Genomic DNA, 18,980 nt, shown 5'->3' with positions numbered 1-18,980 from the left:
GGATATTGCTGACACTCAGCAACTATCTTGCAGGCTCTTCACCCATTTGGCACTGTTCATTTTTTTATGTGAGGTACGGGTAACAACTTCCCAATAATCCTTGACTCATGGGCAGACTGTGGAAGAACAATGTGGGAATTTCCTCTTAAGGAAAGGATGAGACAGCAAATTTGCTGGGAGCAACGGAAGATTATGAGGGCAAGTACATCAGTAAAGGTTTTGACAATACAGAAAGACATTAGTTTGCATTTCTGCAGTGGCTCCATAGCTGCTTGATCTCAGGGTAATCACTGAGCCAGCCTTGCTGGACACCTAGTTTTCTCCTATATAATTGTAACAGATATTTATTTCCTAAAGCTGTCATGAAGTCAATTAAGATAAACATGGGAAGTTGCAAGGTAAAGTGCAGATCTCAACCAGTAGGTTGAATTCCACTGTGACATAGCATCCCAAGGCTAGGAATGTATCTTGCCTGTGTGCTGATATCCTCATGGACCTAGTGTGATAATGGGTACTAAACTCATTCACCTAATGTTGATGGGAATAGTACCAAATACATGTATAATCTCTCATATACTGACTAACTGGACAGGTCAATGAATTTACAAAGTTCTTATTAGATATTCAGAAAGGGAGGGGACAAGAAAGTGAATAGAGAGGAAGAAAGAGGATAGAAATAAGAGAACTTAATTCTTACCATATGGGCTCTATTGAGTTATGGGTGTTTTAGATTTTTTTTATCCCTGTGATAAAATACCCAATGGTAACTTTTAAAAAGATAAAGGATTTCTCCTATATTATAGTGGAGAAGGCATAGTAGAATTTATCTTTCCAATCAGGAAACAGAGCTTAAGGTGGAGCTAGAGAGAAATATGACCTTCCAGATCCATCCCAGCAATCCATTGGTTCCACCTAGTCCCAAAGGGCTCTGCAGCCTCCCAAAACAGCACCAAAATAGCACCACTAGCTAGAGAACAAGTGTTCAAATAAATGAGTCTGTGAGGGATTCAAATTCAAACAGTGACTTTGGGGATCAACATCTAATAAAATGCCAAGAGTACATAAGTAGTGTTAATAATAGCTAACCAGACACTTAACTATTTGTGATAGTTTCTTCTAACATAACTTGCCAAAAACTAGAATCACTGAGCAGGCAGCTTTAGTTGAAAAAAGTGTTCTGACTTCCTTAATTGATGTGGGAAGACTAACCCCATGTGTGGGCCAAAACTTCATGGTTGCAACTCAGTTATTTTAAAAGAACATGGCAGTAGGAAGATTATTTGCCTTTGTTCTCCCTTTTTCTGCTGTTGCTACAGCTGAAATCACAACCAGTTTTCTCAGCTAAGCCAGTGGCTCTCCAGGAACCTTCCAGCTTTTCAGATTGAGACCAGTGGACTGGACAGCTAACAGATTGATGGCCTCTCCAGCATTCAGACAAACACTTGAACTACTCTAACTGGTGTGGATTCCTTCGTTGATATAAAAATCAGCATTCCAAGGCTTCCATTGTCAACTAAGGACCAGTGGCCCTTCAGGACCTGCTTAAAGCCTCCTGGACTAAGAAGCTACAAGGTTCAAAGCACTCTCAGTTGTGAGACAACTGTTACTATTCTAATGTAAGCTGATTTAACCTTAAGGGTCTGCTCTGGAGAACTCTGACTAGTAATAAGTTTTAATCTGTTATTTGATATTTTAGGGTGTTGGTCTGGTGCTGCTATGTATTCAAAGGCTAAACACTGACCCCCCACACACAAGATCTGGTTGCCCCTGACAAGGAGATTCTAATGTACACCAAATAATGCTAAGTAAATCTTTCCCCCAAGTTAATAAAGATGTCTACATCTTGGGCTTAGCAGAAGAGAGAGGATAGAGCAAAGGTTTCCAGGGGCTTAGGATCTCAGGCAGGGACCATGAGGAGAGGTGAGGAGAAGGAAGAAGGAGTCATCATATGGTAGGATGGACCATATGTGGTAGCATATGGGCCATGAGAGCTGATCTGATGAAGCAGGAGCAGTGTAAATGAAACAGATGCAAAAGGGAAGCGGACAAGATAGCTTACAGGGCTGATATCTGCCCAACTGTAGTGTTATAAGGCTTGTTATAAATCTAAAAGATCTGTATCTTTTAATTGGAAACTAAATGGTCTGAAGTGGGGGTAGAAACCCATAATATATATTTGAAGGCAACAAGGGGGTATAGCAGACCACCAGAATAAATGTACCAATGTTGGGCACATTTCGGTGCCCAATGACACCACATGTCAAAGGAATTATAAATTCTAACTAACTGGTATAAAAGACATACAACCCAGGTATTTTTTCAAACTGTAATCCTAGATTGGGCAGATTTTGGAGCTATTCTAACTTAACATCCCAGCCATAGATCCCTAGTTATCTGCTGGTTCTCCTGGCCACATGTTCAGGGTCTATCTCCTCTCACGGACGCTTCTTCCTTTCTCTGTCCCTTCTCTCTTCCTCTCTACCTGTGACTCCCAGCTGGGTAACTGAAAACCTGCTTACCTCTATCTACTGTCCAATCATAGGCTTTAGGATTTATTAACCAATCAGGGGTAACATGGGGGGTAAGATTTCCATAGCATCAGTTAGTATGGGTGAGGCTCTCCAAGTTGGGGCAACCAGATCTTCGAGGCCAGTATTTAGTAATTGAATACATAATAACACCAAACCATCCCCTGTTCACACTGGCTAAACACCTTTTCCCTTTGTGACAATTTCAATGTAAAACAATTTTAATCTCAAAGGGACTTGGATATAATTTATTATGCAGGCAAATATGAGTGATCATGGTCTGGGATCATGGGTTCAGGTCATCGTAAACAACATGTTCCAGTGAATAACTGATGTAATGAAGTTTTTATAGTTACAGAGCAAAGTTAAGTCATAAATAGAAGCATTTTTGGAATATATTGGTGAGAATGTCTTAAGTTTTTAACATGGATATGGCTTTTTTCTGGGAACTTCAGTTTATAACAGTAAAAGTTCAGAATTTATCAATGGATGACTGGATTCAGAATCCACTGTGTGTGTGTGTGTGTTTTTGTGTGTGTGTATGTGTGTGTGTGTATGCGTGTGTATGTGTGTGTATGTGTGTGTGTATGTGCGTGTGTGTGTGTACGTGTGTTTTTGTGTGTGTGTATGTGCGTATGTATGTGTGTATGTGTGTATGTTGCATGCACGTTTGTGTATCCATATGAAGGTTAGTGATTAATGTTGTGTGCCTTTTTCAATTGCTCTCTGCCTTATTTTTTTCTAACAGGGATTTTTGCTGAACCTGAAATTCACAGGCTTGGCTAGACTAACTGGCCAGTGAGCTCTAGGGATCTGTCTCCCCAATGCTGAGATTACAGGTATTTTGATACCATGCCTGGTTTTTGGTTGGTAGGTTTTGGTTTTGATTTTGATTTTTTTATGTGGGTGCTGAAGTTCCAAATTCAGATCTTCACAGTTTCATGACAAGCGCTTTGCCAGATGAGCCATCTCCTCAGCCTTTCAGTCTCTCTTCTTTGTCACTCAAAACATGCTATGAGCTTTGAACTATGAAATCTCTGTGTGCCTTAGATCTCTGTGTTAAAATGACACATGTGTAGTTTATAGTCATGATTCATATTTCTCATTGTTCATGAGAAATAAATCACTTGGGACTATGTGCCAACCTGTGTGTATCATGTGACCCATGCCATATGCTTAAATTCCAATATAATGTACTGTGTTCTAATATAATGAATGCCATTGCTTAAATTCTAACATAATGAATGTGTGAATGCCAAATGAAAATTCTGAGGAGTTCAGAAAGCATGCCCATGTGGGCCACTGGAACTGGAAAGTTTTCACAACAAAGCAAGGGTCTCTAACATACATAGAATTTCATGTGATAGAATGAGGGAAATTTTCCAGGAAAGGGTAAATAGACTCTCCACAGCCAGGAGCTTAAAAGGTTTGTTCTTATATATGGTGAACATGCAAATGACATTAAGGAACATATATGGGTTCTGATACTGGGATTCCAAAGTCAGTGAAATATACAAATGTATCCATATGCCTACTTGTCTATAGATCCATTAATGCAGCCATCCATTAGGAAGATGCTGATTTGGAAGCTCCATCTCTCAGAGAATTCAGAAGTACTGAAAGATCTGTTCCATAGAAGATGGACTTCTGTGGTACCACTGCTGCTACTTCACCCTATACACTTCCAGAGAGGTTTTATCTCTATATTCAATGAGGTATCAACAAGTAGCTGATGACATCTCAAGATGAACCTGGCAGAGACAAAGAAGCTTGAAATGAAGTGAAGAGACATAAAATTGAACATTGACCTTAACTAAATAATAAAGAGTTAAAGTAGATGGAGTACATTATATAGAAATTGAGGAACTACTAAAGGTTTTGAGTAACAAAATGGTTGTCATCTTACTTTAGGTCTAAGTTGAGAACTTTTAAAGCATTTCTACAGACATTTTATGACAAAACCATACAACTTTTGTTATACTAGGATTATTATCTATCTTCCCATGAATGCCTCCATGGATAACACTATAAACATTTCCTCCTGGAACTGCAAAACACCACAAGGAGAAGCAGATTCTGGTAGCCTCCTAACTGCAAGTAAGAGAACCACACCACACTTGAGTAAATAATGAGGCCAAAATTCAAACTGCTTCCTCACATTGATGTGAAAAGATGCCACAGGCTTAGAACCAGTCAAGCAAAATTTGTACTTGCTTCAGCTTCACCCAAGTCACTAGCATGAAGTACACAGTGCAGTGGAAATTGTAGCTAAAATGGAGCACAGGGCAGAGACTTGATAGAGGACCCTAGCTACAAATGAGGCCTTGGAGAGAAGAAACTAGGAATTGAAAACCATCAAATTATAGTAGTTCCTAGAAAGTTGTAGAGATTTTAAAACTATTGGAAGATTTCTGTAAAGACATTATTGCACAAGATTTTTTAAAGATAGTTTAAAGGTCATTTTTAAAGTGTCTTCTCTTAGATTTCTAGACCCTGTAGGAAAGCACAGGGTGAAAGAAACATCTTCTGCTCTGTGAAAACAAAGTTGTTTGCTTTAAATATCCCTAGTTCCCAACAGTTTTTCAGCTAGTCATATTTCAATGTTTTTAATTTTTATTTGTACCCATTTTAGTGTATGTAGGATGATGTCATCACACAGGCGTAGGCAGGTACAAGATAGAACGAGGCCCATCATTGGATGAGAAGGAAGGATGGGCGGGAGAAAAGTTTTAGAGAGAGGAGGAGACTGGAGCAAGACAAGAAGAGAACATGGAGGCTGATGTTAAGATTTCTCTCTGCACATTTACAGGTTGTTATGAATGTTCTTAAGGGATGGATGTGTACAAGGCTTTGTATGTTTAGGTGGGCAATTATATATTATCAATTGGATCAGAGGTTATTGTGTTGTGTGTTCTTTCATGTGGCAATTTAAGTTTAAGAGATTATGTAGTGGCCAGAGACACTAAGCCACCACAGAATTGGGATGTATATTGCTGGCATGGTGGTAACCTGCCTTGGGAACTAGATGGGTAGAGAGATTGCTGCCAGGCTCAGAGAGAAGCCTTTGGCATTGTGATATGGGATAGAGCAGAGCGGGTGAGAGGCTTTGCTGACTGAGTTGATATCTATCAGACATCTTGGGGCACGACGGTGCCAGATCTAGTGGGGATAAAAGACAGCTTTTTAAAATAATTTTACAGCAACAAGTGTACAATTCAATAAATGTGACAGCTACATACTCCCTTGCAGTACTGTCATAATCAAATATAGAACACTCACAGCCCTTGCACTCTATGACTCTCTTATCCTCACTGGAACCCTCATTCTAATCTAGCAGGAATCTGCTTTAAAAATAAGGCAGTTTCTTTCCTCCCAACCTTTGAATATTTTTTTTAAATTATAAATGGTTCTTGTTTTTTAATTGAAAATAATATCATGCAATATACTTTGATCATAGTTTCCCTCCTCCACTTATCCCATTTTTCACCTTCCCTTTCTTTAGAAAGCAAATAGTCAAACAAAATATAATTTTCAAACTTAAAACCTCAAGAAACAAACATGACAATACCCATAAAAAGATTGGACAATACCCACAAGATTGGAAAAATAATAGACAAAAATGTAAAACAAAAATGTCCAAACAAAGCAATGTGAAACTTTTTTTAAAAATCTACATAAACACCACTGAATTCCATTAGAATACCCAGTTGTCTTAGTTTGGGTTTTATTGCTGTGAACAGATACCATGACCAATGCAAGTCTTATAAATGACAACATTTAATTGGGGCTGGCTTACAGGTTCAGAGGTTCAGTCCATTATCATCAAGGAGGGAGCATGGCAGCATCCAGGCAGGCATGGTGCAGGAGATCTACATCTTTATCTGAAGGAAGCTAGGAACAAACTGAGAATCCTCAGGCAGCTAGGAGGATGGTCCCCAAGCCCACCTCCACAGTGACACACTTCCTCCAACAAGGCCACACCTTCTAATAGTGACACTCCCTAAGCCAAGCATATGTAAACCATCACACCAGTGAAACTCCATTGGAGAACACTAGGTTTTCCTTTGTAAGCAGATGTCAGTTATAGATAATTTCCTGCTTAGGGGTGGAAGCCTATGTCTACTTCCCCTTCTCAGTGGTAGAACCCTATCAGGCTTGAATCTGTGCAGACCCTGTAAAGGCTGCCATAGTCTCTGTGAGTTCTTATCTGCATCAGTTTTGTGGTGTCCAAAAGATATTGTTTACTTGGAGTTATCTATCCTTTCTGACTTTTAAAATCTTTCCCCCCTTCTCTTCCACATAGCTCCCTGAGCCCCAAGGAGAGGTTCTGATGAAGAAATTCCATTTATGACTGAGTATTCTAAGATCTCTCTGTACATTGTCCAGTTGTGAGTCTCTACTTTAGTTCTAATACTCTGTAAGAAGCAGTGTCTCTGATGATGGTTAAATGAGGCACTGTTCTATGGGTACAGCAGAATAACATTAGGGATCGTTTTATTGCTATGTTCCTTTAGCAGAACAATAGTATTTGGATTTCCCCTAAGTCTATCCAGTCTAAGGCTCAAGACCAGCCTCAATCAGTGTCAGATATGGGTTAATCTCAGAAAATGAGTCTGAAATCTAATCAGAGAGTTGGTTACTCATATACTGCTTATGCCACTATTGTACCAATATTTTAAAAAAAGTGATTTTTAAAATGTAGTATTAGGGGCTGGGAAAATAGCTTAGTAAGTAAAATACTTTCTTCACAAATACAAGGTCCTGTATTTAATAAACTGAACCTATATAAAATGCGGCACATAGTAGAATAAGTAGATCAGGGAGGATCCCTGGGGCTTATTGAGTCAGCCAGCCTAGCCTAATTGGTAAACTTAAGGCCAATTAGAGATCTGGTGTCAAAGAAAGTAGGCACTGTTACTGGTGACGATACTCAAGGTTGTCTTCCAACCTCCACATGCATGCACATATATACTATAGAATGTAAAAATAAAAGATAAACAATGAAATTCAAACAATGTCTCAAAAACGTCAAAATAAAACTTACTATGTACAATTAATACATATGTCCTAGTTACTGCTCTATTGCTGTGAAGAGACACCATGACCAAGGCAGCCTATAAAAAAAGCATTTGATTGGGCTCGCTAATCCTTCTCAAGGACTGTCACTTCCTGATGACCAAGCATTCAAATGTATGAGACTATGGAGGCCATTCTTATTCAAAGCTCTCCTGGCTGGCCTTCCCTAGTCTCTCTTTCTTCCCAATCCACCCCCAACTCCTCTCCTTCTCTCCATCCTTTCCTTTCTTCTATCCTTCTTTGACATTTTTTATGATTTCTTTTAAGCTGGACCTCATCGTGTAGGCTAAGCTATCCTTGAACTATAGAACATCCTGCCTCAACTACCCTAACATTGAAATAACAAGCATGTGTGACAACAACCAGCACATGTATCCCTTTTAGCTTAGAAAGACTGAATGAACAGCAATGCATAAGTAATAAACATTTTACTAACAATAGAGATCACAGAATCCTCAGGGATGAGAGGACTGGGTGAACTAACCCATGTGAATGCTTGACTGTTAGGAAGTGCCCCGTGGTGCTATTTAGGATTAGGGATTGTAGACTGTGGCCAGCCTGGCTTTTAATGCTTCCACCACCTGGTCTTCTAGGACTTAACACTATCTGAAGACAGTAATGCTTCCCTCTGCTTTTGTCTTTGTCATTCACCTAGATGTTTAGCAAGTTAAAAAAATGGAGAAGAGAGTGAGAAAATGAGCCTTGTTAATCAAACTGCAGGCATAGATACACACACACATATCAAATACAAAAACACAAGTTAATTTTAAAAATAAAATTAACCAATGGCATTAGCAGTGATCCAGAAATGAGTCACTGTGCACTTCACATGTGAACAAGGAAAACTCAAATAATATCAATTGCTAAACACAGTAAAGGCAATGGTTGATCATCAACTGAAAGAGTAAGTCTCTGAGAAATACGCTTCTTGATGGAATGTGTGAATGCAGGAGCCAGCCATAATTCTGAGTGATAGATCATAGCCCTGGGAGATTTTGCATCAGTCTAACAGATGACAAGGAGCCATTGTACTTTTGAGAATGTAGCTTCTCCAATGAATAAACCAAGGATCCATTCCCATGTGTATTCTTTTAATATTCAAGCATCACTACCATAGCTGGCATCAAATTAAATAGTTGTGTTCTCCATCCAAGAAACATAATATTGTCTAAGATGGTCTTTCTATAAGTATATGCCATGGACTCATGAAATTTAGAGGAGATTCTCTTACATACTATTGAGGAGAGTTAACATTGTAGTGATAAGCCTGTTAAAATTGGGGGAGATACATTCATCTCAAATAATTCCCAACACCCCTCAAGATCAAGCTCCCTAGGAACCTCTGTGAGGTGCTGGCTTGATGACTAGTTGCCTAGTTCACATAGACCATACACAGTGCTCTGGGACTATTATTTTACATTGCTAGAAATCTCTCTATAAGTTCCTGGGTTAATAGCTATGATCCTGCTCGCTCTGTCCTGTAGAGAAGGAAAAAGAGATTCAGAGACTTCAAAACAGCCACAGAGAGAGAACAGTTGGCCCCCTTTTCTGCACTGTTTTATTATAGACAGGTGTCTGTCACCCTTCAAATAAAGATGGCAACAAACACAAAGGGAAGCAGAACCCAAAGTTTCTTTCTGAAACTGAGTTTGTACTCTCTAAGCTCTTTCTAAACTGGGAAAAATATCTGGGAAATTTATTTTGGAGTTGTGTGCTTAAGGTTCTTAGCTCTCAGGGAAAACTAGGACAAATGGGAAAGCCTGAACAAAATCTTTATACTCTCCAACCTTCCAATTCTCTGTGTGACTTTACACTAAAGCAGAAACATCTCTGGGGGGAAGAAATCCCATATCACAATACCATAAAAGACAGATTAGGTTTATAGAAGAATGCAAAGAAAAAGCAAACAAAGGCCCTTTACTATGGGTATGGTGGGGCATAACTGTAATCCCAGCACTCAAGATAGGTTTAAGGCTGTTCTAGGTTACATAGAGACCCTGTCTCTAAACATCCCTCAGAACTATGAAGAAGATAGAACTCTTTTGCAGGAGAACCTAGTTCAAGCTGTGGCTTTGAGCTCATGGAAGGAAGTAACTTCTAGCAGCAGAGAGAAAAACAGAGCAAGGAGAAGTACAGGCTTCCTTTGCTTATGTGCACTTTCTTTCACACACAAATGGTGGCTACTTGAGAAAGAAATGTTAGGCACAAGTCAAGACTTCTACTTACTATCAGTTTCCCAAGAAAAATCAATGGACATTTTTTGCATATCCTCCTATGCTTCCCCCAAAGTGACTGAATATATTTCTGTGTTCCCTTTGTGAGAAACACTCTAGACTCTATGAAGGCCAAACATCGAGAGCTGCAAGTCTTTAAAAAAAAAAAAAAAAAAACTTTCCCACAGTAGGCCACTCTGCAAGAAAGACTGAAAATGTGGAAGTTGAGCTATTATTTGGAGAAGCTGTAAGCTGTTTACGATTTGATGACAGACTCATGTCTGTGCCTACCAGTAACTGAGCATGGAGGGGGTATTCAGTAGTATTGTTTAGACAGGAACTTTTCAACAAAATACTCATATAGTAAATGCTGAGTCTACGATACAATGTTGAGAAGCAGGGTTTTATGAGAAGATGGGAAAGTGATTAGATCATGGGGCACTGGCATGGTCAATGTATTAATCTATTAGTAGATCCGCAATATAAGGACGATGTGAAAAGTTTAGAGCGTTAATTTCATTTGGAGTGATGTTTTGCACCCACTCACAAGACTAGACTAGGTGCTTCAAAAACACATTGAAGCTTCTACTTTGAGCATTGCAAATAGTGTATGAGTTTTTAAATGTGGTAAAGTAGCTACACTGAAAGACAAAAAAAAGCTATCAGTAGTGAATCATAGGGGTGTTAATGGATTCAAGCTAAAGAAGTACAGTGACCAAAATAGATGTGAGTCTGAAGAGGGACAATTTAGGGACTATGCTATCATCCTGCCAGAGATGCTGCTGAGAGATTTACCTGCCCCCTTCTTGGTTAAGCCTCTCAGTGAGCCTGTGAGGTAAGTGCATTTGGTTTTTGTTTGTTTGTTTGTTTGTTTTTTGTTGTTGTTTTTGTTTTTTGTTTTGTTTTGTTTTGTTTTTTGTTTTACAACTTTTCAGAAGAGAAACTGAAGCAAACTGTTAAGTAACAAGTCAACAATTTCACACTAAGAAAGGACAGGGTCTCCACTTGAGATAGTTCTATCTATCAGATACTAGTCCTTAGCTTCTAACTGCCATGTCTGCTGCCTCCATGCAGTCTCAGCATGTGCCAGGTGGAGGGATGAATGTGTAGGTGGCATGTGCCTGTTTATGGCAGAGTGCTTCTATGGACTCCCAAATTTCTAATGTACCAGACCAAGCCAGCACATCTTTGCTTTAATTCTATATTTACCTTTTTTAAATGAAGAAAATGTGATGTGGTGACTTCATTATAACAAAGAATAAGTCCTCTTTTCAAAGGAGAGAATGTGAGCATTGGCAATTCTCTGCAGCATTTTCTAGTCCCTCTGTCCATTTGGGGATGCTCTAGTCTCTAGATTACTGGGATCCTAACAAAAACATAGGACTAACAATGTTATGTTTTTGAAAATAAGTTATTAAAATATAATGAGTGCACACTAAACCTTTAATTTCTACAGTTTAAAAAATGTTGACAGCTTCTCTTAGTTTGAGTTTCTATTGCTTTAATAAAACAATGTGACCAAAAGCAAATTGGAGAAAAGAGGAGTTTATTTTATCTTACAGCTTCTAGTTCATCATCCAGGGAAATCAGGAGAAAAACTCAAGGCAGGAACTAATCAAAGGCCATGGATGAGTACTACTTACTCATCCATTAACTTACACCTCATTACTTGCTCATAGGCTCTCTCTGGGTAGTACTGGTAGTCCTGAAACTCACTATGCAGACCAGGCTGGCCTTGAACTCAAAGAGATCCACCTGCCTCTGCCTCCTAAATACTAAATAAGGTATATGCTACCATGACAAGCTCAGCTTGCTTTCTTATAATATCTAAGACCATCCAGACAATGGTGGCACTGCCTACTGTGGGGTGCCCACCCACACTAAGCATCAATCAAGAAAATATTCCACAGGCTTGCCCACAGGTCAAACTGATGGGCATTTCTTCAATTGGGGCTCTCTTCCCCCAAATGAACCCAGCTTGTATTAACTTGACATAGAAGTTAGCTAGCACATAATTGTTTACATAATTGTAACAATTCCTACTATAAATAAAGAGTATTTCCATCACCCTGGGACATTCATTAGGTTTCTTCATATCCCATTCTCTTTTCCATCTCAAACTCCGGATAACCACCACTTCCAGTACTGAAGATATGTTTCCTTAGCATATAGTAAATGCTTCTTCTAAAAGTAACTTTTATTCTTCTGATGTAATTGTCATCTCTGAGGCTTACTTTCCCAGTCTGCTAACCTACACCTAGTCCTGGAAGCTTCTAGCCTCCATACAATCTTATCTAGGCCTAGGATGTTTTCAACCTCTGAGATTTACTACTGAATAAGCTTACCCCTTCCTCGGACTTTCTGAGTGCTGGCTAGTTGGTTCAACCCAGCTGTTCTGTGTCAACCTTTTCTCCAAGCTTAATGAGTTAATCTAGAATCTCTTAGTATCTTACTGAATTCCTCCACTTGGCCTCAAATTAATTCTGGCAATATATTCTAATCTTCTGGTTCCTCGTTTTCTGGTTCATTATGTCTTCACTTGGGTCTACCTTGTTCTCTCTTCAATCTGTCTCTGTAAAACTCTCCCAGTAAAATTCTCTCCTTCGCCTTCTCTGTGCTGCTCTACTCTCCCTCTCTACTGCACTGCTCTCCACTAACTCTACTGTATTCCTGCACTGTACTCTCTTCTTTCTGTGCTGTCTGTCTCTCCCTTAAGTAGACTCCCTTTCTTCTCTCTCTGTTCTCATGAGAGGTGGGCATATTTGATTTTGTTAAATCTTTCTCTGATTCATTACTTCGTCTGCCACTCAATTAGACTTTCAAACACTTTCAAACATAAGTGCTTCCTTCTACAAACTAATTTTACCTTCATTGTTTGGGATTAAAGATAAGGGCATGTCTATATTCCATCCAGAGGGACTAAAGGTATGTTCTAAGGCATAAACTACACCACAACTAGAAAAGGTTCAAATATCCTGTAACAGCTATTTGCTTCAAGTTTTATGTGGCAACCTCCCTCTCCAGGGTTCTAATTTCTATGTTAGCTAAGAAAATTCTAGGTACCATAGCAAATAAATTTGAAAATATAAAATGACGGGAATGCATAAGAGTATAGTTATTGCTCATGTAGCACTAATAAGGTTTTCTAATTAGTCAGAAGTCTCTAAGTGTTAATTCAAAGATCAAAGCACATTTTATGTTGCAGTTCTAGTATCACAAAAGTCAACATACAAGATCACATTTGTTTAGTTACCCTTAAGAAAAACGAATGCATAAAAGGATGTTAATGGTGTGCAAAAAATCTCAAAAACTTAATAAAATATGTTTTTAAAGAACAATGCTCATAGAATGTTTTTATGGGCCACTCTAGAAATTACTCATTCATTTTTGTTTGTTTCATTCCCTCATTCAGTGAAACAGCCACATACAAGGTTAGATAAGCTAGAAATGTAGCTACTTATGTGCCCAGGTACCATGTGTACATTTGGCACGTAGCTATATGACCAGCAAAGAAAAATCTAGAAAGAGAAAGAAGATACCAACATCCCCATCACTGATAATGCAACATCACAAGAGTAAAACACCAAGCATAGGTAAGGATAATTATCCTCAGTATAGGTAGCACACACCTGTTACCTTAGCTCCCAGTAGACTAACACTGGATTGTGAGATTCCAGTTTGAGCTACATAGGCAGACTTGTCATAAAACAGCAATAATAAAATACAAGCATAAAAAGAAGAAATACTATCTGTTCAACTGTTGTGTGCCTTTTTTTTAATCATACAATATCACATTTATCCTTCAAACTCCATGACTTTGCTGCCGGCAGACTAGGACTGCTGTAGTATGGAATCATATGACCATACCCTGCCAAGTATATATAGTTTTCAAGTGGGCAAGGACAGAGCTGTGCCTTGGTCTTTGCTCAGTCCTTATTCTGTGATGATAACATCAAACAAAACAATCAATTGCAGTAGTTCCTCCTCTGTGAGAGATACAAAACACCCACAGCAGAGTTCAAAGGTCACCAGAATATCAAGATAATGTCATGTTGTTCAAGAAGTCTAGAGAGACTAGAGAAAAATACCATGGCTTAGTCCTTAGAGCAGATGGCCAAGCAAACATCTGCACCACAGATAAAGAGTAGGGTTATTTCATGTGTCACAAATATTTTTTGAAATGGTAGGTGAAAATATAAATTTGAAAATCAGAGGGAAATTTTTTTATCTTTATTAACTTGAGTATTTCTTATTTACATTTCAATTGTTATTCCCCTTCCCGGTCTCCAGGCCAATATCCTCCTAACCTCTCCCCCTCCCCCTCCCCTTCTGTATGGGTGTTCCCCTCCCCATCAACCTCCCCCTTACCACACCCCCAACAATCTCCTCCTCTGGGGATCCAACCTTGGCAGGAACAAAGGCTTCCCCTTCCACTGGTGCTCTTACTAGGCTATTCATTGCTACCTATGAGGTTGGGCCAGGGTTAGTCCATGTATAGTCTTTGGGTAGTGGCTTAGTTCAGAGGGAAATTTTATATGAATGAAAAGGAATGAAGGAGGTTGGGAGGGTATGAATGTGATATAAGAACCAGGAAAGAAGAAATTAGCAGGGACACTTAAAAGACTATGGGGACTGTAAGAAGAAATAGACTCAGATACTGGGCAGCAAGAAAGACAGTTGGTTATCAATGATAGAAATGTTAGCAAGAGATTTTCAGGAAGTTCTGCTGTATGCCACTTCCCTGTTGTTTAGAGTTTAGTCATGAAAATTCTTCCCTGGATATGTTAAGCAGCAAATGGTCTCCATATATAAATCAAATCATATATGACTTCACAGTCAGTAGGGTTTTTTTTTTTCATGGTATTCACCAAAATAAACTACACCCATGTTAAAATTAAATCATATAGAATGTATTCTTATGAAAAATTGAGTCAAGCAAAATTTAATAACAGAAAGATAATAAATGGGTTTCTCTTTTCTTCTATAACTTGTATAACTTGTGCTTTATCTTTGGCTTCCAATTGTTTTGTCCTATTCCAATATGTTTGTTTTTGTTTTATATTTTTTATTAGTATTCTTTAGATGCCTGTTTTTTTTCTAACTGAAGACAGAAAGGGGGTGAATTTGGATAGAAGAGGAAATGGGAACTGGTAGAGGCACTGGTGGAGGAGAAACCATACTCAGAATATGCTGCATGAAAAAAATCTATTTCAATGAAAGAAAAATGGAAAAAATGTTCTGGAAATTTCAAAATAATTTTTCTAAGTAATCTAAGGGTTAAAAAGGAAAGATTGGTACACAGAACCCTGTCTTGAAAAAAAACCCAACCAACCAACCAAACAAACAAAAAAGAAAACATCAAAGGAAAATACATAAAACTATGAACTAGAGAGATGGCTCAGTGGTTAAAAGTACTCACTGCTCTCCCACAGGGTCTAGGTTCAATTCCTAGCACTTGAATAGGAGCAGCTCATAGAAAATGCCTGAAACTTCTATTCCACAGGATCTGACTTTCTCTTCTGGCCAGACATACATGCATATGGTATGCAGTAATACATATAGGCAAAACGTAAAGTAAAATAATTTTAAATACACAGGATTCAATTAACATAAAATTAACAGTTTTGAAGATGTGAAAACACAGGAAAGTATGCAGAAGTATTAAATGCTTATGTTAAAAAGAACAGCTCAGGCTGTTTTAAAAAAAAGACTAAGAAAAGCAAAGAAAATCAACTCGAAATCAACAGAAAGAGCAAAAAAATATGAAAATAAAAGTAAACTTTTAAAATTATCCATTGACTCTAATTTGTGTCACCCAGGTACTGCCAAACAGTGGAAGGAGGTCACCTGCCAAAGTCATATAATTAAAGAAAACTGACTATCTCACCCACAAAAGCCACTACCTGTCCATAGCTGTTCAGTTAGGGGTGGGGACTCATGAACCTCTACTCTCTCCATGATATCGTGTTGACCGCTTAATCTTGTGCAAGTTATTTGCATATAACCGTGGCTGATATGAGTCCATGAATGCAGTGGTCCTGCTATGTTTAGAGGATACAGTTTTGCCCCAGCTTTCCCCAACGTCTGACTCTTCAGTCTTTCCACTTCCCTTCAGTGGTTCCTTCTCCTTGTGAAGGAAGTGTGATCTACATTTTCTCAACTTTGACCAGTTGTGAGTTTCCATGTTAACCACCATCCACTATACCAAAACATATTTTTCTGATGATGTCTGAGATATGCACTAATCAATGTGCAAATTGAGAAGGCAGTTTAATTATATCCTTTTAGCTGAATAATAATAGTAGGTTCACCTCTGGGGCTTGTGTGGTCTCCAACCTTGGAATTTGGGCCAGATTTACAGTACCAGAAATGTGTCCTTTCTGTGGAGCAGCTCTTAAATCCAATCAGGTTATTCCTATAGTATACATGCCACTCTTGGACCGATGGGCATATCTCGCCATGCTGGTCATCGTTGTACTTCACAAAGTTCACAGCTGGATAAGACAGCTACTGAGTTTCTTCCCCACTCAGCAGCAGTCATGATACCTTCTAGTAGTATAAAAGCTTTGCATCAGGGAGGAAGTTTCCTGATCAGTACCAGTTTGATTTCTCCATTCCCATAACCAATGTGTATGGTATCTTCAGCAATAGGGTCTTTAATAAAGTTCCAGTAAACAATGAGGAAAAGAAGACCAAAAAAGAAGGGAAAATGAAAAGAAAAGAAAAATTCAACCAACTGAAAACAAAGTGATTACAGGAAATCAGTGAAACTAACAGCTGGTTTTTAAAAAGATTTAAATAAACCTCTAGAATACTAAGAGTTATAGAAAGAGGGGAAGAGTTTGAGAGAGAGAAAGTAAAAAGTAGAGAAAGGGGGTAGAGAAGAAAGGAAGAGAAAGTAGGGGTGGAGGAATCTAAAATCACGAAGGTCAGTGTGATTGTTGGTTGATGGAGATGGAGGGAGCACACCGTGGGCTATGCCATCACTGAGCAGGTGCTCCCAGGTTGTATAAGAAGTCAGGCTGAGCATGAACTACTAATTGAGCTGATAAGCACTGTTTCTCCATTATTTCTACTTCAAACATTTGCCTTAGTTCTTTGCTCTAACTTTTTTCAATGATAGATTGTTACCTGGAAGTATAAGCTAAAATAAACCTTTTCCTTTCCTAAGTTGCTTTGGGTCATGATTTTATCACAGCAACAGAATGAAAACTAGGACACTGTGTGTGTGTGTGTGTGTGTGTGTGTGTGTGTGTGTGTGTGTGTGTGTGTGTGTGTGTGTGTGGTTGTATTGTAGGTAGAAGGCACTTGACAGCCAGAGGTAAGTTAATATCAGATATCTTCTTCCTTGGTAGCTCCCTACCTGTTTGTTATTTGTTGTTTTGATGTTGTTTGCTTTTTGTTATGGTTTGGTTTTTGACACAGCATTTTTAAATGAACCTGGAGCTCACCAATTCAGCTAGGCTAACTGGCCAGTGAGCTCCAAGGACTCTTGTGTCTCAACCTTCCCAACACTTGAATTTCAGACACATGTTGCTGTGCCCCCCAAACTTTATGTGGGTGGTGGGAATCTGAATTGAGGTATTTATGCTTGCCTGACAAGTATGTTGCCAAATGAACCATCTTCCCAGCCCTAAGATTTTTACACTAAAATGTAACATTCCTAAAATGCACTTTACTAAGCTTAAAATTTTCCATATGCTTACACCTGTATTACCACCAGTCAGAACATTGCCAGAAACTCAGAACGTCCCTTAGTGCTTCTTTTCCATCAATACACATAGAACTCATCACCACAGATAATGTTTGACTAATAAAAAGGAGCTCATAAGACGCATGGATTGGTAGTATTTTATTTTTCCTGCATGGTAATCCTTCATAAAAATATAGCACAATCTATTTATTATTAATGTCTTTTCTTGCTCAGAGAGTGCAAAGATGGTCCAAGGCCTCACATATGTTAGACCTGAGGGATGATCTGATTGAACAAGCTTTATTTAGACTGGCCAGACAACTGCCTCTCCCTAAATCAGCATTTCAGGAAGCATCCCTCACTGTGTTTTGAGGTCCATTTTATGGGGAAGGGTTAGGGTTAATACAAAACAGCTGTTGAGATAACTGGTTATTAGCTCCTGGACAGACACGTGGGGGGCAGGGCTCAAGACTGCTTGTGAATTAGATACCAGCAAGAATCCATCCTGTGGAAGGGGCGTCATCATGGGTGTTTAGGAGTTTAGCAAGGCCACGGGGTGGGCATACATCGCGGGGTTACAAGTTCAATACAGGTTGAAAAACACGGTTTTCAGTACAGTAGGTTGAGGAAACAGAAACTTATTCTTGTAAGGTGTGGAAACACAATGGTGACATATAACACCATGGCTCCTAAACAACAATGTGGCTCCTGTTTTGGTTTCACAGTTGAGAGTGCTTTTGAAGCTATGTCTTTTCTGTACTCTCTGCCTCTTACTAAGTCACTGTTCAATTATTAGGTCTTCTTGATTTTTTTTAAACTACTCTTAATCACCACCCAATGACATCACTTCTAAATATTACACCCATTCTGTTACCATCCTACTAATACCTCACAATAAAGATTACATTTCAGCAAGTAGAACCATGGGAAAGCGGCATATCTGAATCATATCCAAGCCACAGCAATAGGAATTTGAGATTTCTACTTCAAGACTTTGTAAATAAATTTATTAAAAATATTCTTGAATCTATATTGGATTTTTATTCATCTGTTTACCTTGAGTAGATTTGCCTGATTGTGAAAAAAGCATGTATGTAGCTTTGCAATTTTCTAAGTAGTTCTATCAATTTATACATGTACCAACAATGTATAAAATCTGGTTGCTCCACAAATTTATCAACACTTGATATTGTCTACTATAAGGGCTTACTTTTGTGTGGTTTTATTATTAGTTTTTCACACTAGCCTTTCTCCTGGGTATGCACTACTTTCTCAATTTTGTATTTCTTGAATGACTAATGGTATTGAGTACTATTCATATACATGTTTGTTATTTGAATACACAATTTTATGTAGAACCTAATCAAGACTCTTACTTATTAAAACACTTTACAGTTATTTGAAGATTTCCTTAATGTCTTGTAGAAGCTTTAATCTATTTTCTTTATAAATCTTTTATGAGAAAAGGTA

The sequence above is a fragment of the Rattus rattus genome, chromosome 8 (genome assembly GCF_011064425.1).
Source record: "Rattus rattus isolate New Zealand chromosome 8, Rrattus_CSIRO_v1, whole genome shotgun sequence".
Taxonomy (NCBI): Eukaryota; Metazoa; Chordata; class Mammalia; order Rodentia; family Muridae; genus Rattus; species Rattus rattus.
This window is presented reverse-complemented; position numbering follows the sequence as displayed.